The 13,856-nt window shown below is 39.1% G+C and overlaps 1 long non-coding RNA gene across 1 annotated transcript in view; it reads right to left on the reverse strand.

Annotated features, from left to right (window-relative positions):
- LOC119528849 overlaps window positions 1–13,804 on the reverse strand; it is a 96,120-nt gene extending 82,316 nt beyond the window's left edge. Inside the window, exon 1 of the long non-coding RNA XR_005215772.1 lies at window positions 13,693–13,804. This is a non-coding gene — a long non-coding RNA (uncharacterized LOC119528849). The remainder of the gene's footprint in view (window positions 1–13,692) is intronic.
- Window positions 13,805–13,856: the final 52 nt, after the last annotated feature.

Here is a 13,856-nt window from a genome sequence, read left to right on the forward strand (position 1 = left end):
TCCAAAGACACATTAAAAAAATCATACACCATGACCAAGTGGGGTTTATTCCAGGCATGCAAGGATGGTTCAACATAAGAAAATCAATCAATGTATTACAACACATTAACAAGTCAAAAGGGAAAAATCAATTGATCATCTCAATAGATGCTGAAAAAGCATTTGACAAAATCCAACATCCCTTTTTGATAAAAACACTTCAAAAGGTAGGAATTGAAGGAAACTTCCTCAACATGATAAAGAGCATATATGAAAAACCCACAGCCAGCATAGTACTCAATGGTGAGAGACTGAAAGCCTTCCCTCTAAGATCAGGAACAAGACAAGGATGCCCGCTGTCACCACTGTTATTCAACATTGTGCTGGAAGTGCTAGCCAGGGCAATCCGGCAAGACAAAGAAATAAAAGGCATCCAAATTGGAAAAGAAGAAGTAAAACTGTCATTGTTTGCAGATGATATGATCTTATATCTAGAAAACCCTGAGAAATCAACGATACACCTACTAGAGCTAATAAACAAATTTAGCAAAGTAGCGGGATACAAGGTTAATGCACATAAGTCAGTAATGTTTCTATATGCTAGAAATGAACAAACTGAAGAGACACTCAAGAAAAAGATACCATTTTCAATAGCAACTAAAAAAATCAAGTACCTAGGAATAAACTTAACCAAAGATGTAAAAGACCTATACAAAGAAAACTACATAACTCTACTAAAAGTAATAGAAGGGGACCTTAAAAGATGGAAAAATATTCCATGTTCATGGATAGGAAGACTAAATGTCATTAAGATGTCAATTCTACCCAAACTCATCTACAGATTCAATGCAATCCCAATCAAAATTCCAACAACCTACTTTGCAGACTTGGAAAAGCTACTTATCAAATTTATTTGGAAAGGGAAGATGCCTCGAATTGCTAAAGACACTCTAAAAAAGAAAAACGAAGTGGGAGGACTTACACTCCCTGACTTTGAAGCTTATTATAAAGCCACAGTTGCCAAAACAGCATGATACTGGCACAAAGATAGACATATAGATCAATGGAATCGAATTGAGAATTCGGAGACAGACCCTCAGATCTATGGCCGACTGATCTTTGATAAGGCCCCCAAAGTCACTGAACTGAGTCATAATGGTCTTTTCAACAAATGGGGCTGTGAGAGTTGGATATCCATATCCAAAAGAATGAAAGAGGACCCCTACCTCACCCCCTACACAAAAATTAACTCAAAATGGACGAAAGATCTCAATATAAAAGAAAGTACCATAAAACTCCTAGAAGATAATGTAGGAAAACATCTTCAAGACCTTGTATTAGGCGGCCACTTCCTAGACTTTACACCCAAAGCACAAGCAACAAAAGAGAAAATAGATAAATGGGAACTCCTCAAGCTTAGAAGTTTCTGCACCTCAAAGGAATTTCTCAAAAAGGTAAAGAGGCAGCCAACTCAATGGGAAAAAATTTTTGGACACCATGTGTCCTAGTTTGCTAATGTTGGAGAATGCAAAACACCAGAGATGGATTGGCTTTTATAAAACGGGGATTTATTTCGCTACACAGTTACAGTCTTAAGGCCACAAAGCGTCCAAGGCAACACATCAGCAATCGTGTACCCTCACCGGAGGATGGCCAATGGCCTCCGGAAAACCTCTGTTAGCTATGAAGGCAGCTGGCATCTGCTCCAAAGCTCCGGCCTCAAAACGGCTTTCTCCCAGGACGTTCCTCTCTAGCAAGCTTGCTTCTCTTCAAAACATCACTCCCAGCTGCACTCTCTTTCCTCTTTGAGTCAGCTCATTTATATAGCTCCACCGATCAAGGCCCACCCCGAATGGGTGGGGCCAAGCCTCCATGGGAACATCTCATCAAAATTATTTCCCACAGCTGGGTGGGGCACACTCCAAGCAAATCTAACCAACACCAAAACTTCTGCCCCACACAAGACCACAAAGATAATGGCATTTGGGGGACACAATACACTCAAACCGGCACATTCCACCCCCTGGAACCCAAAATGGCATTATCTTTCCAAATACAAAATACATTCATTTATCACAAAAACTTAAATCATTTCAGTAACAAAAGTTAAGTACAAAATCCCATCAAAATAAGTTTAGGCTTGGTCAGTTCTAAGGCATAATTCCCCTCTAGCTGTGGATCTGTGAACCTAGAACAAGTTATGTGCTTCCAATATACAAAGGAGAGACATTCATAGGATAAACATTTCCATTGCCATAAGGAGAAACAGTAAGAAAAACAGGGTTAACAGGAGCAAAACAGTTCCTAAAACCCACAGGACAAAGTCCATTAGATTTCAAAGTCCGAGAGTCACTAACAAAACAATGTTGCATCCTTGGGGCTTGAGAGAGCGGGAGCCTAACCCTTCCTAAGGGCCTTTTCGGCAGCCCTTTCCTCTCCAAACACTTAGGTGAGTGCTCCAATATATCCACACATTGGGGAGACCACCTTCTCGGCCCCACCCTCCTCAAACATCGGGGCAGCTCCCGGATTCCCTTCCATCTCCGGGGCACACGCTCAACCCCTTCAGAACAGCGTGGTGGCAGCCAGGCTCTCCCCAATTCCCTGGGAATGTGCTACACCCTCTTTGGGGCTTGGGGTGGCAGGACATTTCCTGAGCAACGAGGCGGAAGGCCCGCCCTCGACCTCCAGGGCAAACTCACCCTTTCCCTGCGTGTGGGCTGCTCCGCTCTCTCAGCCCTAGACCTCCTGACTCCAGACCTCAACCTCCATGGCTCTGTCTTTGAAGAGATTTTTCTTTTAATTTTTTCCTTGTCTGTCTCCTCCAGTCCAGACCGGCAATGGCTCTGTCTATAAAGATCTCGCAAAAATTCTGTTGGCTTTGCATGAAGCACACAGGGGTCAAAGCCATCAGACAATAGGATTTTCCACAAATCCTTTCTGCTTAACTCCTTTTCCAATCTTGGCTTGTACTGAAATGGCGGCTGGGTTCCATGTTTGGTTACATCCTCACGTTGGGCTGTAGCTTCTGGGATTCCACTCCCTGGAAGCCTGTAATTTTCCAAGCGATCAGCTTCTGGTCTCTTTGAACCCAAGAGTTCAGTTCTAAGTTTATCTCTTTCCGCTCGCATTTTACTATAAGCTGCAAGGAGAAGCCAGGGTATATCCTCCACAGGTAGTCTGGAGATCTCCTCAGCTAAGTATTCCAGGTTGTCACTTTTAAATTCTTCCTTCCATCTGACACCAGGACTCAATTTTGCCAAATTCTCTGCCACTTTAAAACAAGGTTCGCCTTTCTTCCAGTTTGCAACAACACATTCATCATTTCTGCTCAAGTCCCCGTCAGAAGTATCTTTAGAGTCCATATTTCCACAAACAGTCTCTCCAGAGCAGTTCAGGCCTTTTCTATCAACCTCCTCCCAATTCTTCCAGAAACTCCCCATTATCCATTTAAAAAGCCGTTCCAACATATTTGGTATTTGCAAACTCAGCAGCAAAAAGCACCCCACTTCTCTGGTACCAAAATCTGTCCTAGTTTGCTAATGCTGGAGAATGCAAAACACCAGAGATGGATTGGCTTTTATAAAACGGGGATTTATTTCGCTACACAGTTACAGTCTTAAGGCCACAAAGCGTCCAAGGCAACACATCAGCAATCGTGTACCCTCACCGGAGGATGGCCAATGGCCTCCGGAAAACCTCTGTTAGCTATGAAGGCAGCTGGCATCTGCTCCAAAGCTCCGGCCTCAAAACGGCTTTCTCCCAGGACGTTCCTCTCTAGCAAGCTTGCTTCTCTTCAAAACATCACTCCCAGCTGCACTCTCTTTCCTCTTTGAGTCAGCTCATTTATATAGCTCCACCGATCAAGGCCCACCCCGAATGGGTGGGGCCAAGCCTCCATGGGAACATCTCATCAAAATTATTTCCCACAGCTGGGTGGGGCACACTCCAAGCAAATCTAACCAACACCAAAACTTCTGCCCCACACAAGACCACAAAGATAATGGCATTTGGGGGACACAATACACTCAAACCGGCACACCATGTATCTGACAAAAGACTGATATCTTGCATATATAAAGAAATCCTACAACTCAATGACAATAGTACAGTCGGCCCAATTATAAAATGGGCAAAAGATATGAAAAGACAGTTCTCTGAAGAGGAAATACAAATGGCCAAGAAACACATGAAAAAATGTTCAGCTTCACTAGCTATTAGAGAGATGCAAATTAAGACCACAATGAGATACCATCTAACACCGGTTAGAATGGCTGCCATTAAACAAACAGGAAACTACAAATGCTGGAGGGGATGTGGAGAAATTGGAACTCTTATTCACTGTTGGTGGGACTGTATAATGGTTCAGCCACTCTGGAAGTCAGTCTGGCAGTTCCTTAGAAAACTAGATATAGAGTTACCATTCGACCCAGCGATTGCACTTCTCGGTATATACCCGGAAGATCGGAAAGCAGTGACACGAACAGATATCTGCACGCCAATGTTCATAGCAGCATTATTCACAATTGCCAAAAGATGGAAACAACCCAAATGTCCTTCAACAGATGAGTGGATAAATAAAATGTGGTATATACACACGATGGAATACTACGCAGCAGTAAGAAGGAACGATCTCGTGAAACATATGACAACATGGATGAACCTTGAGGACATAATGCTAAGCGAAATAAGCCAGGCACAAAAAGAGAAATATTATATGCTACCACTAATGTGAACTCCGAAAAATGTAAAACAAATGGCTTATAATGTAGAATGTAGGGGAACTAGCAATAGAGAGCAATTAAGGAAGGGGGAACAATAATCCAAGAAGAACAGATAAGCTATTTAACGTTCTGGGGATGCCCAGGAATGACTATGGTCTGTTAATTACTGATGGATATAGTAGGAGCAAGTTCACAGAAATGTTGCTATATTAGGTAACTTTCTTGGGGTAAAGTAGGAACATGTTGGAAGTTAAGCAGATATCTTAGGTTAGTTGTCTTTTTCTTACTCCCTTGTTATGGTCTCTTTGAAATGTTCTTTTATTGTATGTTTGTTTTCTTTTTAACTTTTTTTTCATACAGTTGATTTAAAAAAGAAGGGAAAGTTAAAAAAAAAAAAAAACAAGGAAAAAAAAAAGATGTAGTGCCCCCTTGAGGAGCCTGTGGAGAATGCAGGGGTATTCGCCTACCCCACCTCCATGGTTGCTAACATGACCACAGACATAGGGGACTGGCGGTTTGATGGGTTGGGCCCTCTACCACAGGTTTTACCCTTGGGAAGACGGTTGCTGCAAAGGAGAGGCTAGGCCTCCCTATGGTTGTGCCTAAGAGCCTCCTTCCGAATGCCTCTTTGTTGCTCAGATGTGGCCGTCTCTCTAGCTAAGCCAACTTGAAAGGTGAAATCACTGCCCTCCCCCCTACGTGGGATCAGACACCCAGGGGAGTGAATCTCCCTGGCAACGTGGAATATGACTCCCGGGGAGGAATGTAGACCTGGCATCGTGGGACGGAGAACATCTTCTTGACCAAAAGGGGGATGTGAAAGGAAATGAAATAAGCTTCAGTGGCAGAGAGAATCCAAAAGGAGCCGAGAGGTCACTCTGGTGGGCACTCTTACGCACACTTTAGACAACCCTTTTTAGGTTCTAAAGAATTGGGGTAGCTGGTGGTGGATACCTGAAACTATCAAACTACAACCCAGAACCCATGAATCTCGAAGACAGTTGTATAAAAATGTAGCTTATGAGGGGTGACAAGGGGATTGGGAAAGCCATAAGGACCACACTCCACTTCGTCTAGTTTATGGATGGATGAGTAGAAAAATAGGGGAAGGAAACAAACAGACAAAGGTACCCAGTGTTCTTTTTTACTTCAATTGCTCTTTTTCACTCTAATTATTATTCTTGTTATTCTTGTGTGTGTGCTAATGAAGGTGTCAGGGATTGATTTGGGTGATGAATGTACAACTATGTAATGGTACTGTGAACAATCGAAAGTACGATTTGTTTTGTATGACTGTGTGGTATATGAATATATCTCAATAAAATGAAGATTAAAAAAAAAAAAAAAAAAAAAAAAAAAAAGACATAATGCTGAGCAAAATAAGCCAGGCACAAAAAGAGAGATATTGTATGTTACCACTAATGTGAATTCTGTGAAAAATATACAATGTTTTATACTGTAGAATGTAGGGGACCTAGAGATACCAATTAGTGGAAGGGGAATGATAATCTAATAAGAACAGATAAACTATGGAGGGTAATCTCAATGTTATGGGAATGCTCAGGAATGATTATGGTTTGTAAACTTTCTTGGATATAGTAAGATCATGTTGGAAGCAATAGAGTTATTTTAGGTTTTTTTTTTCTCTTATTCCTTTGTTTTCTTAGGGGTTGTTAATTTTCTTGGGGTATGGTAGGAACATGTTGGAAGCAATGTAGTTATTTTAGATTATTTGTTTTTCTTACTCCTCTGTTTGGACATGGTTTATTAATTTTCTTGGGGTATGGTAGGAACATATTGGAAGCAAAGTAGTTATTTTAGGTTATTTGTTTTCCTTAATCCATTGCTTTGTTTGAAATGTTGTGGGGTTTTTTTTGGTTGTTGTTTGCCTGTTTGTTTTTAATTTTTTGATAAACAAAGTTAAAAAATTGAAAAAAAATCAGTAGAAAAATGAGAGTAAAAACTAAATGACAAATAAGGTGGGATGGGGGGATGGTTTGGGTATTCTCTTTTCACTTTTATTTTTTATTCTTATTCTGATGTAAGGAAAATGTTCAGAAATAGGTTGTGGTGATGAACACATAACTATATGATCATACTGTGAACAGTTGATTGTATACCATGGATGACTGTATGGTTTATGAATATATTTCAATAAAACTGAATTAAAAAAAAAAAAAAAGTAATCACGATGGGGGCACGATAATTATCGGCACACCTCTCCTAAAACTCATCAACTCAGTTTCATCAGGAAGAGACTCTGAAAAAAGAACACAATTTGGGCAATGTATTTTGTAAAGGATGGTTCAGCAGCTTTCCAATTTACCCAGCTGAAGGAATTAATTGATACATATTCAGATGAAAGAGAAAAGTATACCTGATAAAGAAATGCAATATTTGATACGAGACTGGACAGTATCTTTGTTTTTTTCCCTTCTATATTTCTAACATGATTGTTCCTGTTAACATTTTGTTTGGTCTATAGGTCATGACTGGGTAATTGTTGAGGTGTGGACCAGGTCCCTAGGCGACATATTTGTACTATGACCAGGTAAATTTAAAGATTGTGGCAATGTTCCAGCGAATACATAAGAGAACGCCTCTGTTGTGAAGGGAAATACAACAAGAATAATTAAATAAATTGACTTTTTTTACTGATAAATTTCCCATTCTTAGAGACAACCTTTCTATACATGGAACATGAAGCACTGTTAATACTGTGAAGAAATGAATTAAATAAACACACACACACACAAAAAAAAAACATATGCTAAGTGAATAAAGTCAGTCACAAAAGACCATACATTACATCACTCCATTTATATGAAATATCCATATTAGGTAAATCCATAGAGACAGAAAATAAGTTAGTGATTGTCAAGGGCTGGGGATTTGGAGAGAAATGAGGAATGATTGCTAATGTCTTTTTGGGCTGATAAAAATGTTCTAAAATTGATTGTTATAATGATTGTACATTATACTTTAAACTGGTGATTTGGGTGGTATATGAATTATATTTCAATAAAGCTGTTAAAAAAACAATCTCTTTGTTTATAACTTCAAGCAGATGATGTCTATATATCTAGTTGACTACTTTTCACTCTGTTTCCCCTTATCATCAGTGTTCCTGGATGATTTTGTTTTGTTTTTCTCATCCAGCACTGGGGAATTGAATCATGAGGCTCTGGTTTGATTCCAGACACTTGCCTTCCTAGAAAGTCAGGAAACCTAATTCCTAAATTTTGTTCGGCTATTAATAGCCTAACCTTATGGGTCTCAGCTTTCTCATTTGTACATAAAAAATATTGGTTGAGACAATTTCTAAAGGTCTTTTCTCCTTGCATGAAAAGAGGCTTCCACTCCTTCAGTGGAAGAAGTGTTGGTTTTCTTTTCCCCTTCAGGACCAAGCAGTCAAAATCTGAAATGATTTCAGATTTACTTAGAAGGTTATTAGGGACAATTATGAAAAACCCTTGTCAGATTTTTGTATATAAGTAAAGACAAGAGGTGCATAATATTGTGAAACTGGCAATATGTGGTGGTTGATTAATGCTCAAACTAGAATAGTAAGTTAGGTCTTCAGTGTTTATGTTAATTTCTTAAATTTAACCAGTTTGTAGATGATCAATCAAGAAAACTAGAAAAAACATTTCCAAATAGCGGGGGGGGGGGGGGGGCAACCCTAAAAAATAAGCACTATTAATAATTTGGAGCATTTTCTTCCAATAATTTTGCACCTTTTTTTTCATTTAACACTATAATATAACCACTTCCTCATTGTCATTACATAGTTTTTATAAACATTTAATGCCAAAGAAGGAATCACAATTTACTTAACGATTACCCTAATCTGGACATAAGGCTTCTTCCAGTTTTCCCCTTTCTTAAGTAATCGGAAAAAAAGATTAATGTCTATACACAGAAAGCTTTTTGGTACTTAGGATTATTTCCTTGGATAGATTCTGATTCTTAGAAGCAAAATGAATGAATCAAAGGATATGACTGAAAGCTTTTCTCCAAAAAGTTATAACTGTTTATATTTCAGTCAGTTGAGGAGGTAATTAAGACAGATTTACTGTGCTACAAAATGTGATTTAAGACTTGATGCTTATGTCGTATCATCATCATTGAAATATTTATTTACTCTTTTCTTATTTATTATCTATATACTCCTGCTAAAATGTTAGTTCCACAAGGACAGGAATCTTTATTTAGTTCACTGATATATCTCAAGCACCTAGAACAGTGTCTGACATTTAGGAGACATTGAAATATTTGTTGCAAGAATGAATGAAATAAGGAAAAATGTGTTTGTTTTTTAATCATTATTATTGTCAGTCACAATGTTGAAGTTGGCAAGATTAGACAGGAGGTTGCAAAAGAACTGGCAAATGATGTGTTTTTTAATGCATTCTATGGTGTCATGGTGTCACAATTTAAGCCTGAATCTATTATCACATGCTTACTTCAGATACAAAGTATTCTGTGTGCAGAAATTGCTAGTTGCCAATCTAATTTCAAGGAGTCTTGCTTTCTTGAAGTTAATATGCTCTGCTGGAAAACCACATTTCCCAGTCTCCCTTGCCGACAAGTGTGGTCAGATGACTAATGAGATACATGTGGAAATAGTTGGAGGTCCTTCTAGAAAAGCTCTTTGAAATGGGAACTGATTGCTGGTGCATTCCCTTTTTACCTTCTTCCTTCTGCTAGAATGTGGGACATAATGGTTTTAATAGCCATCTTGGGTAATGAAGTAAACTTAAGGATAGAAACTATGATCAGTGAATGACAGAGCAGAAAGATACAATGAGTCAGAACCTCTGGTGATGTGGACACATCACACCAGCCCCGGACTGCCTGCCTCCACACTACTTTACACAAGAAAGAAAAAAAAACTCTATCTTGTTTAAGCCATCATTATTTCAGATTTCTTATCAGCGAAACATAATTCCTAAATGATAAACTACACTAATTGTCATCTTTCTTAAATTTTTGAGGATTTCAATAACACTATAAATGCTTTTTAAAAATATAGGTGAAATCTTTTGCATTATGCACTTACCTTTAAAGAATAAGACAGGTGCTTTTCATTCCAAGCTAATTGCCAATGTTTAATCTTAATCACATACAAAAAAGGAATATTTGGTCTTTAGGATGTAGGGAATAATAATCATCTCACCTGACATCATTCAGCCTCAACTTCCATGAGTAAGACCATGAAATACTTGGACTTTTGGATGATGTTATGACTTGGGAATAAAGAGGAAGTCTGATGGTTCCTTTGAGCCCATGTGTAAATTAGTTTAAATAAGAGACTGAAATTTAACTTCTCCTTGGTCATGGACTATTGTGGGAGTTTGGATGTCCATTTCTGCTTCAAAGATAATAAGGGAAGGTTTTTAAATTTGCTTTTTTTATTTGTATCTGTATAAATCTGCATCTGTCAAGAAGCAATGCACTACAAAAACGGAAATGACTGACTATTCCATTGTTTTCATTAGTGTAGCTTTACCATTCCAAGAGACTATTTCCCAGGAAAATAACTTTATTGTTCATCACAGGAACTTCTTTGAAAAACCCATCAACTCTTTAATAGAAAGCATCAACAGTACACCTATGAAGATGCTTTGACCCCTGCCCTAACAATTGCTGTTTCCATCAATCCTAAAGTACTACTGTATCATGGTCCTTACCCAACCCCCTCATTGAAAGACCTGCCTTAAATCATATTTTAAAAGCACAACAAAATCAGACCTTGCCTCTCCCTCTTTAAGACGCTATGGAAGATATCTTAAGGTATTAGTTCTCCCATGCAATGGTGAGCAATAAACTCAGATTAATCTTGTAGGTAATGTTTGTTGAACCAGCATTATCAACAGACTGTTAGTAATACTTGGAGAACTGGCTTCCAACATCCATGCAAGAGATTTATTAGGAGCAAAGCCTGTAAAGGAAACTGGGGGTATAGGGGGGGAGCTGGGAGGAGGCCAGGAAAGACATCATTTCTGCAAAACAGATCTGACCCTGATGAAGGGAGAGAGGGAGGGAAGAAAGGAAGCAAAAAAGAGAGAGAAGAAGGGAAGGGAGAGGAGGAGGACTTAAACAGCAGTACAGTTCTAAGAGAGTTCAGTTAAGTCTTTGGGGAGGCCTCAAGCAAAAATCACTCCTCCAAGGAGTCCCACATCTCTCAGGAACAACCCTGCTTTGGTGTCCTATGTTGTACTCAGTCATGGACTGGGAGCAGCTTGTGAGAAGCATTGCCTGGGCACCAGAGTGGTGATGGGGATCAGAGCAAAGCTACTGGGGCCACTGGTCAATCATGCCTTCATGATGGCAGTAGGAAACCTGAGAGGCACGTCTCACAGCTGCCAGGTACCTGTTGATCCTCCAAAAAGACAGCTGAAAAAAGGTTATCTTCTGAGAAAAAGGGTAAAATGAATGGGAAATCTCCAAAGGAGTCTATCATAGATGTTTGGATTAATTCCTATATTAACTATAAAAACCCAATCAAAGCAATTGGTATTTTTCTGTGTTTTTAAATATGCTACAGACAATATAGCTCCAGTTATTAAAAGCTGAAGAATACTTTACAGTCATAGAGAGTCTTTGTTACTTTGTTTTGTTTGCCTACTTATTAATCCAGTCTTTGGCAGTAACAAGAAAGTACATGTTTTAAGAGCATTTGTTTTATTTTTATATAGCTTCACTGTGGGCAGCTGATGTTAGGAAAAGTCAATGGACTGTGCAAAGGAACTAGTGGAACATGTGACAACACGGATGAACCCTGAAGATAATGCTGAGTGAAATAAGGCAGACACAAAAGGAAAGATATTGTATGTTACCACTAACGTGAACTCCATGGAAAATGTAAAATAAGTATCAAATAATGTAGAATATAGGGAACCTAGAGATAGACAGAAGCTAGTGAAGGAAGAACAATAATCTGATATGTACAGATTTGATAATGAGGGTGAACTTAATGGTATGGGAATGGTCAGGTGTGACTATGGTTTATTAACGGGATTGTAAGTGTCATTGACTCATTGAAGGCAAATGTTCATAAACAGTTGTTCGATTCTTGGTATGTAATCCATAGAGTAGTAACACAAACCTAAATGAGTGTGAGCATGGTATATTTATAAGGTATGACACTGCTGCAGAGGGTTAACAACAGCGTGGTATATGGAAAAACTACCCATTACATATTAAAGACTATGTTTAATAGAAATATCTTACTAACACTACACTAATATAGAGATGAATAATTTGCAGCTGATAAGAGCTCTGGGATAGATTATGTTAAGATAATTGTTTACAGATGAGAGTGATGAGAATTATACAACTAAGTGAAGATAACGTAAGAAACTGACCATTTAGCTTGGGATAGAACATATATTAAGTGAAATTAGGAACCCACTACTTAATAAAACAATCCCTCAACTTGAGGCTTGCTCTTGTGAAACTTAGGGTTGTAAATGGGAAGCTGAGCCCTCCTATAATTATGCCTAAGAGGCACTCCAGGGAACCTCTTTTGTTGCTCAGATGTGGCCTTTCTCTCTCTAAGCCCAACTCAGCAAATAAATTCATTAACCCTCCCCCCCTGCCCCCGCCATGAGGGACATGACTCCCAGGGGAATGACTCTCCCTGGCAACATGGGCCATGATGCCCAGGAATGAACTGGGCCCTGGCAGCAAGGGTTTGAAAATGTCCGTTTGACCAAAAGGGGTGGGGGTGGGGGTGAAGAAAGGAAGAAGCTGAGGTCACAGTGGCTGAGAGATTCCAATTAGAGTCGAGAGGCTATCCTGGAGGTTTCTCTTATGCAAGCTCCAGCTAGACATCCCAAATGGTCACAGCATGCCATGCCCTTACCAAAAGTAGTCCCCAAATACCTAGGTCCCTATCTGAGATTCTATAAAATATTCACTTGCTAAGTTTTATCTCTCAGAAACTTAAATCCACCAGAGTGTTCCTATGCCAGACAAGTCCTAAAACCCAGAGGCAACAGCCTCTTTAAGAACAACAATCAGAAGCAGCTCCCTTCACCATACTGTCAACACCCCCTTTCAATAAGAACAAGTTAGGGTGCTCACTGTCTAGACACCACTGAAGACAGAGAAAGAGATTAAGTGAGAGGAAGGAGTAGCAACAAACAAGGTAAAATTTTACAAAGGACTATGAATACTGAAACTATATAAATATATATATTTTTTTAGATGCTGGGGTGTTGGAATAGCTGGAAGGAGGTAAATGACATGGTGGAACTGTAACCTGTAACATCCTTTGAAATTTGCTCTATAGCCATTTGTTGAATTGTGCTTGGAAAGTCTTCGCCTTTCTGTATATAGCCTATATGGTATAATAAGGAAAGAACTGGAACTGTGGAACTGTAATCCATAACAATTTTTGAAATTACCTATATAACTCCTTGTTGAGCTGTACTTCAAGAGTTGCCACCTTTCTATATGCATTTTATATTTTACAATAATGGAAATAGCTGAAGTTATGGAATTGTGACCCATGATATTCTTTGAAATTTGCTCCCTACTTGTTAAATCGTACTTTGAAAGCTATCACTGTTATGTATACATGTTAAAGTTCTCAATAAAAAAAATGCATTAGAAAAATAAAAATAAAGCTAGGTAAAATCTACCCCAAAAAACGATTAAAAAAAAAAAAAGATCATGGGTCTTCTGGGGTCCATAACAGTTTCAAATTGGCACACTCACCTACTCTGTTCTTACTCTTTCCCCAGTCACCATTCCCTCTCCCACACTGCTAACAGAATGATCTTTCAAACATGTAAACTTGATAGTACACCCTATCTGCTTATCCAGAACCATTAGGATAAAGTTCAAACTCCTCTCAAAACCCTTCACGCTGGTCCTAGCTCACAGTTTCCATCTCATCTCCTGCCACTCCCTTTCTGGCACCCTGCACTCAAGCTTATCAACGTGTGGTACTTGCAGTTCCTAGAATGCACCTTCTTACCTTGCCTTGCTGTTCTCTTCTCTGCTAATGTCCTCCCGGATCCTTTTCTGCTTGGAAGTCATCTTTTTCTAAAAGCCTCTCCTGATGTCTCCAGGCAATTGGGTGTTTCCTCTTCTGTGTTTCCACAATACCTTGTTCATATAATGATTCTGCATTTATGATAA

This window comes from Choloepus didactylus, chromosome 3 (genome assembly GCF_015220235.1).
Source record: "Choloepus didactylus isolate mChoDid1 chromosome 3, mChoDid1.pri, whole genome shotgun sequence".
In the NCBI taxonomy this organism is placed as follows: Eukaryota; Metazoa; Chordata; class Mammalia; order Pilosa; family Megalonychidae; genus Choloepus; species Choloepus didactylus.